Below are 26,658 nucleotides of genomic sequence, written 5' to 3'. Positions count from 1 at the left end.
TCTTGCTAAGCTTTTCTTTAATTCTTCTAAAATATTGACCAGAAACTGAATAGCAGGAGTGATTTGATTTTTAAAAGATTTATAGCGTAAGCTTAATATTCTTTTAATTATTGTTTAGTATAAGTATAGGATAGGATATAGGGTTAGTCTGTGTATGCCTGAAATGTGTGTCTGTTTTAATTATGTTTTACTTATGTAAACTTTAAAGCAATTTAAGATCTGCTTTCAGCAATTTGTTGCAAACTGGCCATTTGCAACAAATTGCTTCATTTGGAATCATTTAAACTTTATGCTTTTGTAGTTTAAGTGCTCTTTAACTTGCAATAAGTGATTTGTCTCAGGGATTTTGTGCCTTGTTAAGGATTTTTAGATCATATTGATGTAGGGATTATTAGCTACTTTAATAAAAAGATAGGCAGTATTCTTTCTGAAACAAAGTGTGTCAGTTATTTTATTGGAAGGTTATATCCGTTTTCCTTAGCAACCACGGGAACTTTTATCTTGAGAAGAACAGACTAAGTGGGCAATAGGCAGGTTATTGTAGCAGCACCCCAAAATTCCTCTTTTGGGGTAACAAAGTAACCCCTGTGCTGGAACCAATTAAATGCCCGGTATGGGTGACAGGCAGGTAGTCATCCTTCCCGTGTGGTAAAGTTTAATAAAAGTTGTGGCCTGCTGCTTATTTCCATGCATGTGTCTGTCCTCATTTTGCCACTGTGCCCACATCAATATAGATAAAGCAACATCCTGATGTCAGCAACTCTTGATATCACTTATGAGACCCAATGTTAAGGCAAAACAAATGTTAGGGAAAGGTCTGATTGTCACTGGGACATATTCTATGTGCATTAGAAACAGCAGAAGTACAATTATTTGTGCAAAAAGTAAATTAGTGCCCAGAGATTAAATAGCGCTAGTAAGAAGAGCAATACAAGGTGTGAAAAATATACATTTTGCTTCCTGGTTTTTTACTAACACTCCCATAATGCTTAGCACCTAGAAAGCAGTAGTGCTCTTGATCTTCAAAGCCATTTATAGACATTAACCATGTATCAGGTTAGTGCTTGTGACTGCCAAACAATTGAAATGAGAGATCATCAAGTGCTTATGAAATGTATCTTTATGCTGTGAAATTCCATTTTTTGCCTTTGTCATGTAAACATAAAAACAGAAAGCCTAACCTGTAAAAGACATCTTAAAAAGAAAGAAATTAGCAATTATGTTGTGATCCCTCCTCTCCACTTTCCTTACTGACAGGGAAATAAAGGGACAGTTTCTATTACATAAAAAAAACCTGTTATTGTATCCTCTCCCCAGTATTGTGCCCCTCACAGTATGGCCCAGTCTCAGGGAGCTTTTAAGAGGCAACATATTCCTTTCCATTTGCTCCATCTTCACTTTCTTTGAGGAATCAGATCATAAGAATCCTTTCATTAACTTAAAACCTCTAGATTTAAAAGTCTTAGATATGTCAGTTCAGCCCACAGAGCCGATGTAGTCAGATTTAAGTCTATTACTAATGTCAGAACTTATGATCTTGAGCATCCCATTGTCATGTTAAATATTCTGCTCCAGGGTACAGTAGGAGCTGATGTGCAGAATCAAATGTGCTAGCGCTAAAAAAGAAGGCAGAGATTCCCTTCCACCTGCTACTTTGAATTTTTGTTGTCGTCATGAGCTACTTTAACGTAATCTAAATTTACACTAATAAAAAGGCTATGTTGAAAGTTGACCCCTTCCATTAGACTTCCCACACTACTGACACATTGAAGCGCTGATAAACTTAGCCTTGTAGAAAAACTTCAACTATAACGATCGCCATGGTTTTTATTCTTTGCTTGCTCAGAAATTGTTATTTTGTTTCCTTTTCCATTGTCAAGTTCCATTCCAAACAGACCCATAACTCCTTTTGTTTTCTTTCCTCAGACACTTTTAATATTAAAGTCCAAATTAGTAATGTTCAATTTTTTTAATCAATCTAGCTGAACATCTTAAAGTCCTTACATGTACTTTTCAGTTCACTGGCATTAAAAAGATACTTCTTGATTTAGATCCTACTGTTGTTGGGTTTGTTTGTTTTTTAACCATTGCTTATTTTTAGTATCCTTTAACACGGTGCTGAGTTTCTACGTGGTCTTTGTAAAGGATGAAACCATCTCATGCATTGCTGTCTAACTATAAAAACCCTTTATTTTTCTCCCTTAGATTATATCTTCTCTGATCATTAATTTTAATGCATCAGGAACAACATCTCTATTGCCATTATAGAGCAGACCAACAATCCACTATAGAGATGCCTAGGAACTAAGTTTTAAGCCATATCTAATGTTTCAGAGGAACTTGAAAAAGCTTATAATGGACTTAGCTAGTGTTGCCTTGATACTAATTGGCAGAGGACAGAGTGTATAGGATTTTACATGGATCCCCTGGGTTGGATAGCAGCAAAATAGGTCACCAAAGGGTGGCATGTGAGATCTCTACAAACAGCCAGCATCCCACTGCTCATAGATCATATTTAATGAGTTATTCATCTATACTGGAAATTATGTCCTTAAGGTCTTGGAGTTAAAGCATGCCACCGAGAGGCAATATACCTTGGAAATGTTACTTTCATGCAGGAAGAGACAGACACCTATCTCCCTGTATAGCTATCCGTGTATTGAGCGGGTCACAATGTATGCCTGTTTGCAGACCGAGCCAGGTGCAGACTGAAAGATTGCAAAAATCTACAAGAGAAGAAATCTACAGAAATAAACAAACAGCCTGGGGTGTCCTGTTTATGAATAAATATAACAGATTGGTCTGTTATATTTGGAGTGCAGAGAGAGAGAGAGAGAAACTGAATCTTTCACTTAAGAGGCAAACTAACAGCGTACTGGTCTCAAAGAATGGTCACAGCCAGCCTGACTGTAAAGCACTGCATGGATTTTGGATGAGCAACACTCTACAAGACATAAGGTATCTTCTTAACTAAGTCTACACTCAAGAATGGGTGTTGTGATTCAATTTTATATGTAACAATTTTTCCCAATACTTCTACTTCCTGAATCTATGTTTTGTTACACTTATATTGAAATCAAATATAAATTAATTTATCTAAGTGCTGGGTGTTAAGCAGAGTGGTGATCAGAGATGGGGTGTACTGTTTCTTTGAAAGCAGTAAATCTGTGAATACTGCAAGAGTCCAATTGACTGGGGGCTGGATACTCTGGGAAGATGCTCAGAGGGGTCAAGGGTTGGGATGTGCCAATTGTTAACCTCCAGAGTAACAGTGAGGACTATGAGACCTAGAGGAGTGCTTGTGTTGCCTGTGGCCAGTGGAGTTAGGGAGCTGACCCATGGCAGGCAGAGATAAGGCTTTTGCATGTTAAAGGTAGGTGGTGGCAAGGTGCCTCACAATCCTGGGTACCCCCAGGAAGCATCACAGCCAGTTGCACAATACATAGGGAAACAAAGTCCTAACCAGCGCCTTTCTTTCCCTTGTTTTATGTCCGTAATGACAAAACAGGCCTGTTCACTTACTGACAAACAAACATTGTTGCATAGCAGAAGTAACTGCATAAGCCTTTCGTTTAAAGAGACCTGTTATAAACACAGAATTCCTGAACTGTTCTGGTTCATGGATGCATTGTCTGCTGCCTATTTTTTCCAATCTCCCTCTCCTCCCCCCCCACCCCATGTATCAACAAGGTACAAGAAGCTGCCTTCTTTTAGATGGTTGTCCTGAGACTGAAAAAGAGAGGAGACATTTCAAGCAGTATTACCGCTTTCCACTTTAGCTACACAGAAAGGTGGGCTACTCTCTCACATCCAGACCAGCCAGTGTTACAGAGACTATAAATTTCTTTGGTGTTAATGGCAGAAGGAGAGAAACACTGCAGCTATATGTCAAGTTAAGTCTGTGTTTGCAAGAGAAACATTCAAGTAACAGAACTTTTCCTTCTCAGGTGGAGATTCCAGCTCTATTCTCCTCCATTCTTTCCCTTGAGGTTGCAGTTCTCACTGCACTTTTTCCAACCTCATCTCCTCCCACATCTGCCAAAAGATAGCATAGCTGCAGCTATGCTATATCTGACCCTCTATCCTAGAGAAAGAGGAACTCCACTGTTCCCGGCACATTACAATAAAGCCAGAAGACACGGTCCCTGCCATAAGGAGTTTACAGTCTAATTTAGATACAAACAAAACAATTGATACACATGTTATACATGGTGGCGAGTATGGTCGGGTGATGGTATCAGAATCTTACAGCAATCAATGCTATTATTGACTTACTTTCTCTTCCTTGTCTCTGCATTCCTGGAAGGGGGTGCTGAGCTCAACTTGCTTTGACAACCCTTCCTATCTTATCATAAGGAATGCTTGGAAGGAGGGGACTGCAGTGGTCCAATCAAAGAGATGAGGAAGGTTTAGACAAGAATTTTAGTTGTGGAGATAGAGGGAAAAAAGCAGTTGATTTTGAAGATGTAGTGGAGGAAGAAGTGACAAGATATTGTGAGAACCTGGGTGAGAGAGAATGAAGGAATCAATCAGAAATTACCTTAGTGATGCGAGCAAGAGTGGAAACTAGTAGAGACAGTAGAGTTGCCAGAGCTGGGGAAGATGCAAAGTTCCGGTTTTTTTTACCTGTTCCTTTGAGAAGCAGCAGGACATCCTTGAGGATATATTGTAGATTGAGAGACTCCAGGTGAGAAAACGGATCTCAGAGTTGTCAGCTCAAAAGTGTAATTGATACCATCAGAACAGATGAGATCACCTGGTGAGTGAAAAAAATGCCATTTCATTCAGTTTTGCTTGTTTTGCAGTCTGAAAATTGACTCACCGCTCAATGACTCAAACACCTTGGTTTTGATTATAAATTATCTGTCAGACAGTAGGGGTGTGAACTACATTTTCTGTGAGCTGCTCTACACTCAAAAAATTGCAGACTTCTACCAGAGTCTGAATTTTAAGCTCATTTTCCCCTCATAATAATTCTTCCAAAATTCATTTGTAATATAATGGTGGTAAATGGACTTTATCTATGTGTAAATGTGATTATCTATGCCAATTCATGTTTTTCTCTGCATCCATATAGCTGTTTTAAGTAATTGGTGAATACTTTGTTGGACAGCACTTACAGATGTTGTAAGAAGGTGATTTACTGAACTTAGTCTCCTAAATTGTTTTAATTAAACATAGTAATACCTGTCACAGGGTGCAGCCACTGGTCTGGCAACTCTTCCTGGTTGCACAGGGGATTAGCTCTTGCAGCCAATGTCCCCATCTGTGGTTTGTATGCCATCACTCTCTCGCTTCCTCTGGTCTGCAGCTCCTCTCCCACTCTAGGACCCTCAGCATCTCCTTGTGACTTAGCCCTCCAGATAGTTCAGCATTTCCCCCTTCCAGGACACAATCCATCAGCAGTCAGAGGAAGCCATTCATTGCCTCAGTTCTATGCCATACCTTCAGTGACTGGTAGAGGAACCTGGGCCTACCCTCTTCTACGGGTTCCAGTCCAGGGACCCTCAACTCAGCAGTGCTGGGCTCTCTCTCTCTGCCCTCACTGCTCCTTCTCTGGACTACTCCCTACCACTCTGGTTCCCCTTCTCTCTCTGGGTGTACCAGATCCAAGAACCTTCCTCCCTCTTTCCAGGGAGTGACTGCTGTCTGCCTTCCTGAGGCCTTTCCCAGCCACCCCATCTGTAGCCCTCTACCTGGCTTTATAGGTCCTACCTGCTCCTAAACAGATGAGCCTCTCTAATTAACTGCCTCCTGCCTAATGTTCCTCTGTTTGCAGCCTGATTAGTTGATTAGGCCCACCTGGCCCAATTCAGCTCTCCCATGGCTAGTGTGGGAGGACACCCAACACAATACATAGTGCCATTTTAAAAAGACAATTGAGGAAATTTACATGATAACACTATCAAACTCTTTATGAACTAATAAATTAGGGCCATCTATTTGTTCGATGAAATACTAAGATACTGTAGAAATATTTTGACTGTTAAGAGTTGCACTAGACAAATATTTCCAAGGATAAGTCACCTCTCCTCTCAAACAGTATATTACATTTACAATTGTAATTATAATGTAGACTTATAGTGTATAATAGTTCACTATTCATAAATTGCTAGGCAGAGATGCATTATGTATCAAATTATCAGATCTGAAAAAAGCAACAATGCCTGAAAGCAGTAATCAAGGTACAGTTACATGATACATGTACCTTGTCTATCAGCTGCACTGTTATTTCTAGATAAATGTGAATGATTGGGACAGCCTGATTTTATAAGGAACAATGTTGAATAAAGTAAAGGTCAATGATAATTGAGTATAGGTGACAGGATTACAGGAGGGACTAAGTGGCTTTATAATGGATTAATCTTCCCAGGGTTATTTAAAGCAAGAGAAGAATATTGCCTTATTATATTGTTCCTCACAAAAATACAGTTTTACCTCATGCTACTTCCTTATTAAGCAAACTTCTACATTCTACATACATGCTAGTACGATTGAGATATTAAATACAAAGAAAGTCAAGGAAATCCAACTCATATTTTCTTTGGTAACCATAAATCAGCACCTTTGCAAATATGTAGAGTTTTTATTACTCTAGTGTACAATATTACATGGGGTGCTAACTTGCATGCTTGTTACATGTGGTTTTTTCCACTTGTATCCTCATGTATGCTGCATATGCTACTGATTGCTTTAATATATTCCAAAACCAAAAACTCAGTTATAAGGATGCTGAGTGAGAACAATGTATCATCTGACATCATTTACAAACCCAAGCACTTAAAACCAAGGAAATCAATAAATCAGATCAGAAATCTTACATTGTCTACACAAACAGATTATTCTGATCAAATAAATTGAATAATTTTGTATCACAACCTTAACTCTGACCCAAAGGGAAATCAGCAATATTCTTTCACCAGTAGTCTCCATATAAAACATACCAAAAAACAAAACCTTTTGAAAAACAAACACCTAACCCCTACCCTGAGATGTCCTAACTTTTCTGTATTTAACTTATTTTATGGTCTTTCCTGTCCCCTACAGTTTAACCCCTTTAGGATGACTATTGCCATGGCCACAACAATAATGCCCACAAAATGAGCACCCACTCAGCAAAGTGTACAGTCACCTTGTACTCAGACCAGTCACCTCTGGAAAACTCATGAGCACATAATATCAGCTCCATTAAGTGCATAACTTCCCATTTAGATACCTATCCTGGACTAGAAATCTGGACCTATATTTTTATTTGAAAGTCATGTCTGAGCAAAAAGGTTGAATGCAATAAGGTGCTCAGCATCTAAGAGGTAACTGGGAACCCTTAATTCCCATCTGTTAGCAGGCTTTCAGCATGATGCACGATGACACCCCTAGATTGCTTCTAACTTGGGGATGTTAAATCACTTCAACATCCAAAGGGAGTCTGGCTTTTCTAATGAGATAGCACTATTCAGATTTGAAATATTCCATTTTATACACTCAAAATGGTAAACATTTCATGATTTTCTTTGGGTTTGGCTTATTCTTTGGATCTCATTGAGATCTACAAAACAAACCAAGTTATATATTTCTATCTTCAGATGCCATTTTAGTTATCTGTGCAGAAAATTTCCAATCAGAGCATATTGGGAACAATATTTTTTCAGCGCATGCCTATGAAACCCTAGGGAGCCTTCTGACTTTCCAAAAATAGTTCACCTTCATTCTGAAATGTAGGAATGAAAATTTATGCCCTGAGGAATTAGTTTAACAAATTTATGATCAAAGGAAAAAAGGAGAATTAGAATGAAATTTGAAACTCAATCTCAACTATAGCTCTTTAACCCATTTTGCCCTATATGTTTCTGCTGTTATAAGCATATATAGTAACCAGTTTGTTTTTTTTTTAAACTAGGTAAGAGTTTATTTTGGAAATATTAGGTTACGATATGAACAAGAGAGTAAGAGAAAAGAAAGGATGGTCTGGTTAGCATTAAAAATAGGATAAAAAGTAAATGAGCCAGTAGTAACCCAAAGAAAAGATTTACACTGATTTTACTAATGTCCTTGATTGTTGTGCTATCAGTTATAGAAATGATTTATAAAAAACAAGGTAAATATGTACTCTGATTGGTAGATGACTTTGCTGTAACAGAAAACTTATAACTCTGATCTGCATTATTGTTAGATCAGGTCCTCTTTATAACTCGGGTACAATTTGCAACTTCGATTTTGCCAATTTCAAGCCCCATTAAGCTTTCTTATTAAAGTGATAAATTATATGATCAGCTTTGAAACACTCAATTCATTAATGTCTGTTTAGATATTATAGAGGTCTATAAAGCCCTATTTTCCCACAGAGGTAAGACTAGATAAATAGAATAAAGCAAAGTATTGAAATTTTATATTAATTTTTCTGGACTGTCATTTTGCAAATTCTGTAGTGTTTTCTAAATAGTAAAACGATTTTAGAAAGTAAGCTGGAAATAAAGACTCTCCTAAATGTCTGACTAAGATTAAAAAGTCATCATGGGAAGTGGGTTTGTTGTTTGGTTTGGTTTTCTTTGCTTTGTAGTTTTTTTTTGGTTTTTAACGTTTAAGCATTAAGAAATAATTGGAATTATTCTGATGATACATCTTCAGTAGAGTTACTGTTTTTTTACATTGATCTGAGAGGACAATGGAGTCCAATGAACCAAATAATATTGCTCCATGAGTATGTAGATGGAATAAATTCATGGATTTCAGTGGAGTTACTATATATTGAAACTGATTAAATAAAACAGATTTTGGCCCAGTCAGGTAAGTTTTGGCACTATGTATTGTTCTATTTGTTTTCATGGATATAACCTGAAAGCAGAAGTACACCAAAGAAAGATTCTTACTGAAAGAGATTTAGGAAGAATACACTTTACTGGTAATATATTGGAACAAACAACAAAACAAAACAGGAACAAAACTGTGCCACAGCGAACAAAGGCATTTTTTCAAGATCTAACTCCCATGCATTCAAGCAACCAGAATTTATAACATTATCTATATCAACCTCATCTCATAATTTCTGACAATGTTAAATATTGAAAACACTTCAATCTATGGAACTCTTAAAGGAAAAAGGATTGCAGAAATGTAACTGAAAGTAGACATTGGTCTAATTTTTTTTAAGTAATAGCCCAAAAGACAACAATAAAAACTTCGTTGTAAAGAAATAAGTCTTGAATAAAATAAAATTAAAAAATACTTATCTGCCAGACTGTCTTGTTGTTAATATCGTAGCATAACAATTGAAGGCAGGAAGACATTAACAATAATATGACTTTTTTTGAACACCAGAGACCTTTCCAGAGTCAGTGGTAGTATCTTACACACTATTTTGAAACATTCCTGGAAGATTTTGTTTGTGTTCAAGTTTATCTTGTATTTTTTATATATACAAATGACTCTCTGCTTAGCCCCCTTTGGGAGTCATATAGCCATTAAATCTAACAGGAAGGAATACAGTCACTTGTGAGGTAAATTAAAGTTAAGGAATGGGTGAAAAAAAATGGGTATACAGAGTTGTTCATCAAAGTTTTCAAGTCCTTGCATGTAATGTCTTCTTGGATGAAAACCACGGTTTATGTCTTAAGCATGATTTCCTTGGAGAATGGCACATCAAGATAATGATGAAAGAAAATTCCAAGTTATGCCATGAACTATGAGCAACTGACCCTCAAAAATACCAGCTGCTCAAAATATTCGGTAACTTTAGAACGCCGATGTCACAGCCTCATTCTGAATTAGGACTTTTTGTTCTTGTGCATTGAGTGCCTGTGAGGTTATCTGCAGGTGTCCTGAGAGGCCATGGCACTCACATAACTGGGGACCTGAGAGGCTATGGCAGAAAAATATAAATAGGATAAAGTAAGGAGAACATCCCCCCACAATCTTTCATCAAAACAATGTTCCAAAGAATCAGAGCAGTTTAACACCCCAAAACTCTTCAGAGGCAATTCTAGAAGACAAAATACCTTCCTTCCTGTAGTCCGTTCCTAGATGTTCCCGTTTCCCCAGGGAGACCTAGAGAGTCTCTGCATTCAGTGAGCTTGCAGACATTTTGTATGTGCTAAAGAAAATCAGTCAGCTACTATCTATGCTTTACCCCAGGGAAATCTGGGCAGGCTTTCCACTCAATAATGTCTCAATTCAGCAAAGCACTGGAGGATGTGCTTAATGGTTGACACATGAGTAATCCTGTTGGTTTCAGTGGAATTACTCAAATGTTTAAAGTTAAGCACCTGCTTTGGTGCTTTGCTGGACTGGAACCAAACTGAATGAACATTCTGTGGTCCATGCTTCCCTCCAACTCAGTAAAGCCCCACTGAGCCTCTTTCTTTCTTCCAGGCAGTATTTAATATTCAGGCCCCTGGGATTTAGTACCTATCAGGAGTAAAAGAGATTCTCCCTCTATCAGAAAAATCAGCATTCTACAGTCTGCCTCCTACCTTTTTTTCCCCACTGTTCCTTTCCTGACCATTCCATCTAGATAGAACAGTGAATTTTTTACATTTAAACAATGGACTAGTTATAATATTGTTCCTATTCTCTATATCATAATATATTGTAAGTCCTGCCTTTTTAATGAAAAACAACAACAACCATGAACGTCACTATTTTAGGAGATTCAATATGCAGCTCCCCTTATGCAAATATATGTGGAGTTTATCTCTCTGTAGTGCAAGAGTAGCACATGTGAAGTAGCTAGTGGCAATACTTTGCACAGAAATGTTGAGAGTTTGTATCATTTTGATGTCAAGTATCAGAGGGGTAGCCGTGTTAGTCTGAATCTGTAAAAAGCAACAGAGGGTCCTGTGGCACCTTTAAGACTAACAGAAGTATTGGGAGCATAAGCTTTCGTGGGTAAGAACCTCACTTCTTCAGATGCAAGTAATGGAAATCTCCAGAGGCAGGTATAAATCAGTATGGAGATAACGAGGTTAGTTCAATCAGGGAGGGTGAGGTGCTCTGCTAGCAGTTGAGGTGTGAACACCAAGGGAGGAGAAACTGCTTCTGTAGTTGGATAGCCATTCACAGTCTTTGTTTAATCCTGATCTGATGGTGTCAAATTTGCAAATGAACTGGAGCTCAGCAGTTTCTCTTTGGAGTCTGGTCCTGAAGATTTTTGCTGTAAGATGGCTACCTTTACATCTGCTATTGTGTGGCCAGGGAGGTTGAAGTGTTCTCCTACAGGTTTTTGTATATTGCCATTCCTGATATCTGACTTGTGTCCATTTATCCTCTTGCGTAGTGACTGTCCAGTTTGGCCAATGTACATAGCAGAGGGGCATTGCTGGCACATGATGGCATATATAACATTGGTGGACGTGCAGGTGAATGAGCCGGTGATGTTGTAGCTGATCTGCTTAGGTCCTGTGATGGTGTTGCTGGTGTAGCTTTAACTGCTGTAGCTTTAACTCCAGGACCACATTAACTGACTGGATTGTTTTTGTCAGTATTGGTGTAGCAGCAGGAGAAATAAGGTTTCACAAATATTCCATCAGAGTTGACCTTGATGATGTAGAATAATATGTATATTACAAAAAGGATAATGAATAGGTTGAGGGGCAGGCAGCTGGGTAAAGCTGAAGTTGATTAATTTACTTAATAAGATGCATATACTGCATATGAATAATTATGTATCTATAATGAAACCAACATATAATACACAAGTGATAACTGTATAAAGTAACTAATGTATACAGTGTATATAAAAACTGCACACAGTTTGATTATATACTTCTCCATGCTTGGCTTGTTTTTAGATTTTAAGCTTTGTAGGACAGGGATTATGTGAACAGCATCTATCTGCAGTAGTGTACAAAGCACTCAATTAGAATGGAGCCCCATTGGGTTCAGTGCTGTACAAATCCCTAAGAAACATGGTCACAGGGAAAAAAATCATTGCTGTACATCTCTGTAAGACTAAATGAGCAGAGATACATGATAGATACTGTAAGCGTGCAGACTCACCCCTGCGGCGCCTCCTGCTGGTCTCTGTCGGGAATTAGTTCATCCAGCTTCCAGAGCACCCTCTGCAGGCCAGTGATCCGCCTTACCACTGGCCCCCGTGTCCCTCCCAGGACCCCGGTGCCCCTTTCTCTGGGGTGCTGCCCCTCTGGCAGTAACCCCTCAGTCTCAGGGTCTCCCCACCCAGGGGAACCCCCACCCCCTATCCCCACCTTGCCTCAGTGTAAGGCTACTGCCAGTCACCAACTAGCCCCCGTTCTCTGGGGCAGACTGCAGTGTACGCCACTCATCACTGGCAAGGGGGGTTTGGGCCTGCTGCCTCTGTCTAGCCTTGGGCTGTCCCCTACAACCCCAGTACCTGTTTGGCCTTATACTAGGCCGCAGCCTGGGGGGTTTCCAGGCCAGAGCTCCCCAGCTCCCTTGGCCTTTCCCCCAGCCCTGCTCCACTCCAGGTACCTTATCTAGTTCCCCAGCAGCCAGGCCCATCTCCCTCCACATCTAGAGGAGACTGTGTACCTTTACTCCTGGTTCAAGCCTTTATAGAGCAAGTTGGGCCCTGATTAGGGCGTGGCCCCCAGCTGAGGCTGTTTCCCCCAATCAGCCTCACTGCTTTTCTCCTCCCACAGCCCTCCTCCAGGGCTGTTTTAACCCCCTCAGGGCAGGAACGGGTTACAACCCGCTACAGATTCCTAGTTATTGTATGCTACTGATTCATTCATAGCCCATATTGTCAGACATTGCACGCCTTTATGAATGACCTACTCCAACATTGCACCAAAGCAGTCAGTTAGTCAAGTCAAATGATGTTATTGTATAATTTATAAGGTCAAGTTTGTTTTTGAGATAAAACTGTTGCTTTGTGATATGGCACATAATTACATTTCAGCTGGATTTGTGACTGCTTCATGAATAAATATGTACAGGGGATGTTTTTCTTCTACAGCAAAGTTTCAACAACACTGCTCACTTAAGGAATCTTTGAGTTAAACTAATCAGGAACAACTCAGAATATTCGAAGGCAATATGTTAAGTGATCCTGACAAAACAAAATTGACAGGTACATATTGACAGATAGTATGCGTCAAGGTGAAAAACAATTACTTGTAAAAAAAACTGTTTTCCCCTTTGCCTGATTTGACATCAGTATGTTGCCATATATGGATTTAATCAATATTTGGTGGAGATAATATAATGTTTATGTACCTAAATCTGTTAACTAATTTTTATGTACCTAAATATCACCTCATATTGTACACCTAGCAGTAGATTCCTTATTAGCTATATGTTACTTTTTAGCTATTCATTAATACTGTTTATAAGGAGTGTATACATTTCTTTTCACTTAGTATGAGTACTGCCACTCCCACATTTCCTGTGCAATGGCCAAAATCCACTGGAGAAAGTCAGGACATAGTCCAGGCAAGAGTCTCAGTTGATCTGCTGACGTCAAGACAGCCCACCAAATTGCATCAGCTGAGGTTATAGCCTCAGGCTTCTCCCAGGGGGACTTTGGCCCACTATGGATCATGGAGCTGAGCTAGATGGTGTCTGACTCAGTGGTGCTTAGAGAAGAGAAATGGTTTGAAGTGGATGGGGTAAGCTGTGCCCATGGCTCTACACTCCAGAAATGTACAAGTTACTCCTGCCTATGACGATTTTCCGCCAAAGATCTATGTGCAAGATGCATCCCTGTTACTTGGTCTCTGTGATTATTTTTAGAGATTCATCCCTATAAAGCTACTTAATCTATATATGGGGCCTAATTCTTTGCTCTCAACTCAATGGAACTACACCAATCTAATGGTGTGAAATCAGAATCAATTCTGTATAAAATTATAGCTATGTATAAATAATAGTCTGGCTCTTATATAAAGCTAAATTTGACTAAATATATGCACATTATGTCATAAAAAACTAGGCAGATTGATTGGTTCATTAGCATTTTGCTAATTACTGCCATATGCAACTTTTATAATGAGTACACCTGGAAGTAGCAGAATATCAGACTAAATAAGATTTGCTTTCATATAATTGCAATAGGAGTCAAACTGATGTGGCTGAGCAATAAAGAGTAAGAGTATAGAAAAAGCCATTCACCAGAAATCAGTATCTCAGGCCAAATATCATTATTTAAATGGAACACAAGTTAGCCAAAGGAACGTGGGAATTTCAAATAGACAAATATGTCAAGACATTTTTAAAATCATCTTCAAATATAATTTCCTTTAAATGGAGTTATGGGCACTCAGCACCTCTGAAAAGTAGGTCCTTAGTGTCTGAACTTTTGCACCCAAAATTTGAAAACACTTTTGGGAGATATGACCCCAAGTTACTTATCTAAAGCAACACAGTGATTCCATAGCAGAGCCAGGAACAGAAACACATGACTAATTTTCTGAGGATCTACTTTTTGCACACATATCTTCATTTCCTGGTTGTGCTTGTGGTCAGCAGCTAAAGTACCTCACTGCATCCAGAAGTCTGTTTGAACAATACATTTACCTCAACCAAAAGTAGGGGGAAGGGTGATAAATAAATCAGAATCTTCAGAAGAAACTCTGTTCTTGTGTCACTTCTAGCTCAAGTTTCAAAACTCAGTGGCTAAGCATGCAAAATTTAGGTGTTTATCCAAATGGAATCACTGACATTTTTTAGATTCACCCATTGGTATTTATTTGTACGTTAGCATGCATATATAGAGATGGAGCAGATATCTTACTTAAACCAAAGGCCTTCTCCGTATGATAATTATTTCAGCATATTGAATTTATGAACTCAAATTTGGTAGAAATGTAAAATATCTAGAGGACTGAGAATTTGACTGGGAGATAAGAATTCCTGGCCCTGATTCTGATCTCATTTACACTGGTGTGCCTTCACTAGCTTTAATGCAGTTACTCCAGATTGCATGAGAACAGAAATAGGTTTGGTTGCATCCTAATCATATCTCTATTGCTGAATTGGCTTGTGCAAGTCAATTTAGGGCTCAAATTATAAAAAGAGGGCTCTGATTTTGGGTACCTTAATTTTAGATGCAAAATTGTATATACCCTGCACTTCATTTTCAGAGGTGCTGAGGACCACCAACTCCACCTGCAGTCAATGGGAGCTGTGAGTGTGATGTCTGAAGCAGGGAACCCAAAAATTCAGGACCCCAAATTTCGAGTTTCCTTTGGAAAACTTGATATTTAGCCTATGTCTCAACTGTGCTTCCTGTATAATAGAGCTAATGATAATCACCTCCTTCATAGGGATGTTATGAGGATCAAGTAGTTTTGGTGGTGTGTCCTTATTTTCACTTTTCCCCCATTGTCAAAATCAGAATAGTGAAGTAAAACATGTCTGTCCAATGTGCATATAAATTAAAGTATGCCATTTATTGTAAAATTGGGGGGAAACATTTCTCTTGTAGAAGGAGAATGCTTATTAGAATGTTACAGAAAGAAATGTTTTATCAGAACTTATTAAAATTCCTCATTACAGTGTAGCTTCTGAATATTTTTATGTAATGATAGAAATCATCATTTATTAATGGGGGTCAGGACTGGAAAAATACACTTTTGCCATTTGTTGTTATGAATTTTGGAATATAGCATTGAGAACATTGAAACGTTATAATGAAGATCAGAACAAAACACAATGTTAAAAATGTGACAGTCTAAAGAATACAGAGATTCTTTATCTCAGAATACATTGCTCCATATTTGACATTTGAACGTAGCAGTCATATTGATACAGGGGTCAAATATAAACTTGCAAATCAGAATGCATGAATAAAATGCCTGAGTTAAATGTGTTTCAAAAGAGCTAAAAATGGGGGAGGAGAATGCCAACAAACTCTTTTTTTAAATGTAAGCATACTGAACAGCCTGGATCAAAGGAACCTGACTGCTCTACAGTAATAGCCTAAAACATTGCAGTATCACTACTGTACATTGTAATAATTTAGAAAATATCTGTAGAAAACTAAATATTTTATAAGAAAAGTAATTGTAACTTAAAGGGTGAATAGGAAATTACTACAAATGTTGGATGATGATATTGACAATAATGTACTTCTCTTGGCCAAACTGCAAAAAGGTATGGTTTATTTTTATGAGATAAACTCTGAAGGAGCATTTTTAGAGAGCTGTCTGTAAAATGACAGCTAAAGAATTTACTCTAACTTTGCAATTCAGAATTAATCCTAATATGTCTAGGTAGGTGATTGGTAGTGAAGTTTGGCTAAGCTTTGGCTGAGGATCCACACTTTGGATTCCTACTTGAAATGTGCTGAACATCTCTTATTTGAGCCCTCGCTCTCTGAAGACTGGCTATTGCTACTGAATTGCGGAACTTGGGTATACAGAACTGTTTCTATAAAAGTGCTAAATATGGCTATTTAAAGGGAAGCAAGAATAGAAATAGTTAAAATATATACAGAGTTGTGTGCTGTTGTAGGGTAAAATATAAAATGTTAATTTTCAGATCATTTTCTAGTATCATGGGACTTCAAACTATAGGTCAGAAATATAGCATTCTCGTTAGCGTGTTCTGAGTTCCTAGAAAATTCCAACGTTTGATGGATACTTTCAGCTTTTTACATATTTGTAGCAGGTAATTAGATGAAATTGAGGCAATCAATAGATTGCTTTGGATTCAGTGCCAACATAATTTTTTTACATTGCTATATAGTATCTTGGCTACCTTAGTAATATCAGCTGGGTATTTAGTCCCCTTACAGTTAACATCTTGTTCTCAAACTTTCCTGCTTTTGTAGAATTTACCCTCTGATGTTGTGCTGTTGGATAAAGTAAGAAGTATTGACTTTTTAGGGTTTTATTCTTTTATCTGATGTTATTTAGTTACATCAACCACAAAGTCAGTAGAGTTCTTGATAACAACAAGGAGTCCGGTGGCACCTTAAAGACTAACAGATTTATTTGGGCATACGCTTTCATGGGTAAAAAACCTCACTTCTTCGGATGCATCTGAGTTCTTGATGTATGTACAAGTTGATGTATGTACATACATACCTTCTCATTGGGAAGGGTGAACTGAGACAATTAAAACAAGAATCTATGTTCTAATGATATGTAAAAGTTCAAGAAGTTCATATAAAGGCCCTTTCCTTCCACATTTCAATTAAGTCTTTCTACTGCTTCACAACCTCAATAGACCCTCCCTCAGCCTCCTCTAAAAATCCATCAACAACCTCCACTTTCCATATCTGCCTCAAGAGGGACCCATCCTCTCCATAACCTCTTTCCTGACTGACCAATAGGGTACCTCCCTTTCCGATCAATGGGAGCCCCTGACTCAGACAGATGTCTGTGGTAACTACTAGCATCCACAAACAGCAGTTACCTCTCAGAATAATATATTACAACAACAACTTCTGAAGGTATCAACATGTTGTAGTTTTTAACACCATGTAGTACCCCACTGAACCCAAAGAAATGTCTCATATGTGTTGGGGGGAGGGGAATGTTAACCACCCTTTCCTCCCCATATTAAAGTTTAAAGTTAATAAAGCAGTGGCCTTCCACTTTGAAATACAGGCACGGGAATAAATTTTATTGTCCTGAGTGTCCAGGCCAAGCATCTTGGGGAGTCAATGGGTCTTTTGTTCCTAACTCCATTAGACATTTTGGAAAACCCTAAATAAATCCACATTGTACAAATATTTATAGCAGTCTCTCTTTGTGCAAATCAAATTTCTGCCACACACATGTTCGCAGAAAGTGAATTAAAGGGGATTACAAATACGAACAATGTAAATTAGTCATGTTTAGTCAATAAAAGTTTGGATAATTTTGAAAATGAACACTCCCAGCTAGGTAAATTTTGCTCACTTTTTGTTTATGTTTACATCTGTGTTGTCAACTCAAACATCATGACTCTGGGGGACAGCTAATCCAACATAGTATCTACTGAACCTACCACTGACTGGCAATAGAAACAAGTTTGCTATTAAGTTGTTCAGGGAGTCACTCGATATTGCCCTAATCTCAGAGAATGATGGGTTGCTTCCTTTTTCTGACCTGCTTTATAGAGAATTTATGGTTATTTTTCTATGTCCATAATAACAATAAATAGTTTGAAGTGTATTATGGAGAACAGAGTAGTCTATTGAATTGCTACATGAAGTTAGATGGAAAAAATACATTTCAGAAATCAGGACATCAAACCCAAATACCAAACCATTGCTACACTAAAAATAAAGCCTATTCAGCAGAAATACAATATATTATCCCCTTTTTTAGTAGCCACCTAAACAAACTGAACCGTTAACAAAGAAGATTGGTAATCAAATGAATATAGTTCATATATAATGTTGCAGTGTTTGCAGTCCCAGATCTTTGGACATACAGGGGAACCATTTTTAAAATGTGGAATATTAGGCCCACAACTCACATTATTAATTACATAAGTACACTGTACATTAAAGCTGTTTGAATTATACATGGCCAATTATTTACCAGATAAACTTAGCATCCCCTTTTCAATGTTTACTAGTTATCTGTGATCAAGTTGTGTTTTTTATGAATGTGTTCCTTATTTGTAATTGCTCCACTAATAGTTTGTGCAAGCATTTGTTAGGCTATGGTTTGGTTTGTAAACTGGCTGCCATTTGCTACCCATGTCACATGACTGTGGATCTAATTCACTTGATGGTGTTTGTGTTCCGTCAATGAATGACCATAATCTTATAAAGAAGAAAAAAAACCTGAAAACCTCTGTGAATGTCTATAATGTTTTGCATGTATGGTACAGATAATAAAAAGAGCTTTCCAAAATGGCTCTGAGAGCCCTTGACTGGGAATATATGGGTCCATACTGAGGAGGACACAAGTAGCTTTCTCACCCACCCCTTTTACTGGACATTCCCATGCAAAGGCCAGGGGCAATTACAGAACAAAACTAGTTCACATAAATATTCCTGACCCTTTTGTTGTCCATGATTGTTGTGAGTTACAACTTAGTCACTTGAATGTTCACAAGTAAGCTCATAAAACAGTCAGGAATGCTGGGAAAGTATTGACAGGTTTCTTTTGTAAGTTTATATGCAAATACAATTTTTCATCATTCACCTGCACTACTCTTTCAGGAAAAAAAATGTATCTCAGGGAGCTGCAACTGTAATACAGTACTTATGTCCTGTTGTAATAATTGAGCCTACAAATTTACCCTAATTGTGAGATCAATTCTGGAGAAGAGAGTTCATAAAATGTCACAATACCCCATAACAATAAACAGGGAAAGTTGTGAAAAAGAGATGGAGACTGAATTATCCGAAACAGAAAGACCTACTGATATAACTCAAGGACTGTGTCAAGATTATGCCTGGTAAACAAGAACAGTGTGAGACAGGAAATCAACTAACCAAAATGTGTGTGTCAGGAGTTAGGCGTAATTAATGGACAAAATAATGAGGGCATGGGCTATTCTACCCTTCTCTCCCTTCTGGAGTTTTTTGTTTGTTTTTAAAAGGCTTGGGGGGGGGGGGGAAGGAGCTGGCTATGGTGAATGCTAGCTGACTAAAAGATTGAGGAAGGGGAAGGAGAGGGCTTTATCATGTTTGCCACCCCCAGTGTCTCCTGGCACCCCAGACCTTTTTCATCTAATCCTGAAAGATGTCCTGACTAAAGCAGGCCAAAGAGAGGGAAACAGATGAAAGCGCCACTTCCATTAGCTCCACTAAATTCCAAACACCACCTGGGATGTGAGCAGGGCCGGCTCCAGGGTTTTGGCCGCCCCAAGCAGCCAAAAAAAAAAAAAGCCGCGATCACGATCTGCGGCGGCAATTCAGCGGGAGGTCCTTCGCTCCGAGCAGGAGTGAGGGACCATCCGCCGAATTGCCGCCGAATAGCTGGACCTGCTGCCTCACTCCGGAGTGGCCGCCCCAAGCACCTGCTTGCCAAGCTGGAGCCTGGAGCCAGCCCTGGATGTGAGACTTCACCGTCCCACTCCAAAAGTGTCCTTTTCCTTCCCTACCTTATTTCTTCTCTTTCCCCTCTGTCATCTTTTCCCATCTATCTAATAAGGGTCTGGTTTAGCCAGCCAAGATTGCATATTTTGCAACACTACTGTAAGCCTGTGACTAGAAAGGCAGCTAAGTGCAATACCCTAAACAGCCCAATGCTGGTACAAGTTAGCCAGCTCTCAGAGTGGCTGATAAGATTGTGTGCAGTGCCTGTGTTTTTCCAGCAGTGAGATTACAAGTGAGAATCAATATCAGAGATTGAAGCTGCATTTTCTGTCTTTGCTGTTCTCTTCTTTCCCCTTTTGTGTGTGTTTGTCTTGTTTTGCCTTCCAGGAAATGGGATCGGACTTTAACAACAATAGCAATAACAACAGTTCCAGACCATCTCTACTAACTTCTCTTCTTTTCTCCCCAAAGGAGTTATTACCATCTTTGATACCATCTAAAAGACTGTCAAACAAGAGCTTTTTTTCCCCTTCTAAATATTCTTTCCAGCTAAAGGGAAATGGATATTGTTAAAATGAAATTCTTACTTAATACATTACATTTCAAATACTTTAATTGTTTTTCCTTCCTTTTCTTTATCCTTAATACCAGATAAGAATAATGTTTAATGGCTTGTTTGCCATGGTGCTAAACAGGCTGAAGTCTCTGTGTATCAAACCCCAAACTTTGTTTAAAACTGTTTAATGTTGGATGTGACTGAGTCATGTTAACTCCTTTAACTCTTTGGGCCCATATATTCCATCTACATTAATACATCAGCCCTCTTCTGCCCTGTCTTATACTAATATGTGTAAACAAAGGACAAAGACACCGTGTTACATCTGCCCACAAGCAGATGGGGTGAAGAGTGATAAGGGATAGAGCAGTTAAAGTGTTACAGGGTATGGTGGAAGTGTAATATATGAGCATACACTGAAAGGCTGCCTGGCTCCTCTCTCAAGCCAAGGTCAAGCAACAAGTTAGGAGGGGAAAGCCAAAGAAAGGCCTGGCCTTGGCCAGAACACAACCTCACTTCTTACCACTCCCATGGAGTTCAAAAGGGGTGGGATGAAGTCCACAGACCCACAACCCCCCAAAACGGAACATGACCATAAATTGTAAAGGGTGTGACTAGGGGCGTGCACTGCAGGTATATTTGGGCCAGTTAAGGAGGAGGAGGGGGGAATAGGGAATGGGGAATAGGGAACGGGTACACAGGCAAGGCTCTGCAGCATCAGAGCTGGGAAGGGGGATATGGAGAAAAGGCTCTGTGGCATCAGAGCTGGGAATGGAACACTGGGAAACAGACTCAGCCGGCATGTAGAGCTATGGATATGCTTGCTTGGAAACTAACCCCAATAAATATTGCATTGCCTGCACTTTGGACTTCTGGTCTTCTGCTTTCCGTCTGCATGGCAAGAACTAAGGGAGGGAGTGAAGGGAAAGCCCCCTAACATCCCGTATTATCACAATTCTTCTGATGTGGTTACTATGATTTTTTTTTTTTTGTAGTTTGCACACTAATCTTTTTTGTTAATGTCTCAGTTTAGGGGATAATTAATGGAATGTGTCAATGGTGCTAATGGAAGGTTTCCCTGAATAAGACATATACCTACCCTTTACATGGGGGATAAAGTTAGCAGGGAGTGCAGGGGGCACTGGGCCAGGGGGCCATGGCCCTCCCACTTTTTACCATAAGGGAGAGCGAGGGGGGAGGAGGGATGAAGAGCAAGCAGGGAAGTGGGGTTTTGAGGGGAAAGGTGGCACGGGAGCAGGGCCTTGGGGGAAGAGGCAGTGCAAGGTAGGGGCCTCAGGGAAAAGGGGTGTGGCATGGTGGGCCTCAGGGGAAGAGGCAGGGTAAGGCCTCAACAGAAGGGTGGCATGGGGGCGGGGCTATGGTTTGGGTGCCAGTGGCTCCCCCTACTTTTAGGGTGCTTCTGCCACCCCTGAGGGAGGGCACTAGGAATGTTCCTATTCACCCCTTGCACACCCTAGGTGAGGGAGGGAGGGCAAGAGATGGGCATAATCTCTTCACTTGCGGGTGCACAAGGACTTCACCATCTACAAACTCCCCCAGAGCACAAATTGTCTCAAAGGGGATGAGGCAAAGGTGGGCCATGGCCCCACACCCTTTCCACACCAGACTGCAGAGTGTGCTCTGTACACCTTTCTCTAACATATAATTCCTCCTTGAGCACCCATGGGGACTGTCGGAGAAAAACAGAGTTCTCACTCTATGGTTGGGTGCAGCAAAGTTAGATATTTTATTATCTCTAGCAATTGCGTGGAGAGAGAGAGCTAAACAGGTCTCTCTACAGGTAAACAATTACACCAAGCATTTATACCTTGTGTTACATACAATAATGAGCAACAGCTGCATTTTGTTTATACGTAAGTCATCCTGATATCTTATTTTTCACATCTATTTAGACTCTAGTCTACATTCTATATTTATCTACACAAGGTCGCAACAACTTCTCACACAGTTCTTTCCCATTCGCCTCACACAATCCTTGCTTCTACAAATCTTGTGTTATTAGGGTTACAGCTAGCCTGACTCTTGCTCATTGAGGGGACTGTTTGCATTGAAATCCCCTTCAAATCCCTGTCAGTTCTTGCTCTACTTCCACAGGATGATACAGCTTCACACTACTCCCAACAAAGACTGTGCCCAGATGTAGTAATCTAGTCCTGAATAAGCACTTCAGGGTTTGTTTGCCTCAATATTTAAACCAACAACCATTTTCACACAAAATCCAAACCAAACCAAACCAAAAACAGCCAAACACAGTTGCAGGAGATAATGCACATAGTTTCCCACAGACACATTAGACTATTATCAGTTGTATAATGGTCTTATCTGTATCTGGCCCATAGTGCAAAACTTTAATACTGTAGAGTCTTGTAAGTGCTCTGAGTCATACGGCAATCACAGCTCATCCCAATCATGTAGGGAAGGATATTACATGTACATTATGGTCATTTTTCACCCAGTTGATAGTCACATCACACAACAAGCACTCTCAGCTTGAGATCTTCATAGTTATTTCACTCACACAGCATGCCAATGTTATTTTACCATTAGATCATATTACGTTTATCATTTTATCTGATTATACATTATGGTCACCTCAATCACAGACATCAAGACGGTTCCCACTACAGATTTCAGATGCTTTCTGCGTACCAGTGTCTAGTGAATGGGCCTGATTCTGATCTCATTTACACTATTCTAACCCCAGTGAGATCAGTGGACTTACTCCTCATTTCTACCTTGTAAGTGAGATCAGAAATCAAGCCCACTCTTCTCACTCCATCTAGGATCCTCTACTTGCAGTGCTGTAGATGTGTAGAGATTGTCTCTCCAGTTTATGGACACTGCAGAAATGTTTAAAGAATCGATAAAGTATATTACGCAGGTTGATATTTTTGTTCCTGTCTTTGCTAGGATATTGCAGATATTTAAAATGTATCTGATATCTATTATCCTCAATAATAAAGCTATAAACCAGAGTGAAAAAATACCTGTATCGTTGTAACCTACTGGTGAGTGTATGTTACAGGTCCTCTCTGTGCCAAGTTGCAGAGGATACGAGTTGATGGTAGAGCACCCAACTGCAGAGCCTTGCCTATTTAGCTTATGGATTACACTGCCATACTTCATCTCAGATAGAGACCATTGGTACATGGTTTGTTTTCTAGTGCATAAAGCCCAGAACACCCCTTATGTCATGTGCAGAGCCTTTCATCCCAAGAGGTGTCAGTTCTGGTCCATTTCCTCCCCATGCCCAGTCTACTAGCATGGTCTAAGTGATAGGACTAGTATTCCTATTAAATATTTTTTTCTCCGAAGAACGAATGTCTGCCAGAGCTTATTTAAAACTGATGAGAACAGTCTTTCTTATCCAATTTCCTGCCCTTCTGATCCTCCTTTTTCCCCCATTGCTTCTATCCCTTCATTCATGATTATAGTTGTCATTACATTATTATATAATGTAGCACTGGAAGGTCTGTGTTATGATTGTGTGTTCCAGATTGATTTTCTATTCACTGATGCATTAAGAGTGATAGTATTGTTGGACTGAAACTGAGCATATTGGAGAGGGTATTAAGGTGCTGCTGCAATTGAATGTTGTGAAGGTAGTGGAATAATACTTGAAAACTGAACTGTGTTGAATATAAATATATGATTTCCTTGCTTTATTTTTTTTCCCACTGTGAGGACAATACACTAGAACAGAACATCATGGGTTAAAAGTTTTTTCTTCTGTGTGTGAATTATCATCATGTAGTGCAGTAGGCAACAAACGTTAAATAATAAAGGGAAAGACTAGCAACAAAAGCAGCACTGACCTCAACAATCACTTTCATAAAGGTGATCAGGGGCATCAGGGGATGCTGGAACCAGGTTTCTGTTCTTTTGACCTGATATCAACATACAATATTTGAAATATACAAGTGAAAGGTTCTTCTCTGCAGGGTAGGAAACAACCACAGAGGGAAACATAACTCTCAACAAGGATGATGTTCCTAAAGGGAAACACTGTATGTCAGAGAATTAACTCTCAATTTTTGTTGTTGTTTATCTCTGCAGGTTGCTCCCTTGAACAAAACCCTGATTAAGGAAGCCATGTGCTACAGACAATAGATACAACTACAACAATCTCACACAAAACACTTGGTCAACTAAGGCTGTGTCTATACAGTACCATAGTGGACCAGAGAATTGAGGTCTAACTGCCCGATGTGGACTCTGCTGCTGCAAACTAAAAGGTACCTAGTTCATGTTAACGTAATCCTATTTGAAACAGGATTATGTTAATGCAATTCACATCCCTATAGTCTGCATGGTGGTGCAGTGTAGCCAAGCCCTTAGATTTAAGTCTGCTCATGTGCATGTCTATCAATTAAATCACTGGAAATTTAGGAAATCATTAGTTAAGAAAACATTAGCATCCAGATAACCCACATATCTTTACAACCACACATGCCAACAGTACACTTCCATGTTCCCTATAGTTCATATCTATAGCCTCCCACAAAGTTTGTATCCAGTTACTGAAAATCAGATGCACATCCTTCATATAATATGAACAGGAAGTGTTTAAAAGTGGAATGTCATGGTGATGAAGGGTGACAGGAGGTTGGACAGGCAGAGAAAGGTGAGGGTCAGGAGGCCATGCGGGGAGCTATGAAGCGAGTATTAGTGTCTTTAACTGGGAAGCCAGTGTTGGGGAGCTCAAAAATAAAGTTTTGACAACCACAGAAAGTGCCTCATTAGCACAATCACCAGTCTCTGTGCCACCCTTTCCTATCTCTCTTCTTAGTTCCTGTTCCACCAATGAAGCACTTTATTCAGTTGATAGATTTACAATAGTCTGCCTCAATAGCTGTCCGGTCCCAAGAACCTTACTAAATCTGTTTGATTGGGCCCCTTTGAAGCTTAGCAAGTCTGTGGGAAGCTGGGTAAGGGGAAAGAAGAAAAATACACAGAGAAAACACAGGGGAAATAGAGGGGTGGGCTGACTGATGACTATAGTTATGGAACAGGTCTGGAAGGGCGGGGTCAGCTGCAGGACCAGCATAGACAGTGAAGCATGCTATGTGCTATTAGCTGGTTGTTTTATGAAGGATACACCCTCTACTGGCTTCCTTTGGCCTAGAAACAGTGAAAATTAATAATATTAATAACTTTAGTATTATGTAACTCTTCTGCCAGGTGGTTAATGGCAGCAAAAACGGCCAGTAAGTAAAAAAAAATATGGGTACGTTGAAGCTCTCTATGACAGAACTTTTCCCTTTTCACCAATAGAGGGAGTAGAGAGTTCTCCCCCCTCCTCCCAGAGCTTCTGGCCATTAGGCTTACCGTTGTATTTTAATTAGCCTCTTCTCTACAGTTAAATACAACTTAAATTTGAACTGCTATAACCAAGTCATTTGTTACGTAAAAAAACATTAGACTTCAAATCTAAAGTTCAGAAAGGAGTCATCTTTAAATCCTTCTCAATCTTAAACTCCTGAAAGGATTTACTTTTAATTGTACTGAAATGTAGGAGTATACAATGATCCTGGAGAACTGGTCAAAAAATAGGAAAAGGATTTTGTGGAATTTTTTTGAAATTTTGAAGATGTTTGTATTTTGCATAGTTCAAAATTTACCCATTTTCAATTTTTGTGAAATGTTATATTTTCACCATTTTTACTAAAATATTTTTAGAAATTTATGTGTGCGTGCAAAATTTCATGAAAAACATAAAATTTGGTTAATTTTGACAATTTGTGTGAAACTTTTTGTTTTTTAAGAAAACTGAGTGAAAATTTTTAACCAGCTCTAGGGCTGAACAGTTAAGAAGACTCAGGCCCCAAATCTCTATTCTAAGTGGAAGTATTTATATGTTTTCTGCTAATATATATTGATTTTCACACAAACAAAAGGACTTAATCCAGAAGTAACTGCAAATCTCAATACAGCCTTAACAGTGCATCCTGTTCTTCTCTTGGAAATGTTCCATTGATGTGAATGAAGTTTTGTCTGTTTAAGAACTGAGGTAAGATTTCTGTCTTTGGCCATATATAAATGGCCTCATTTATTATTATTATTAATATTCATATTAACATTGATTATTAATGAATTTAGAATTATATCTGGATTCTGAACTGATATGGGCTCTCTTGCTTCCCTTACCTCCCTTGAATGGCCTCATAAAAAAGGCACTTGC

The sequence above is a fragment of the Emys orbicularis genome, chromosome 2 (assembly GCF_028017835.1).
Source record: "Emys orbicularis isolate rEmyOrb1 chromosome 2, rEmyOrb1.hap1, whole genome shotgun sequence".
NCBI lineage: Eukaryota > Metazoa > Chordata > Testudines > Emydidae > Emys > Emys orbicularis.
The sequence above is the reverse complement of the archived record's forward strand: the minus strand, read 5'-3'. Positions refer to the sequence as shown.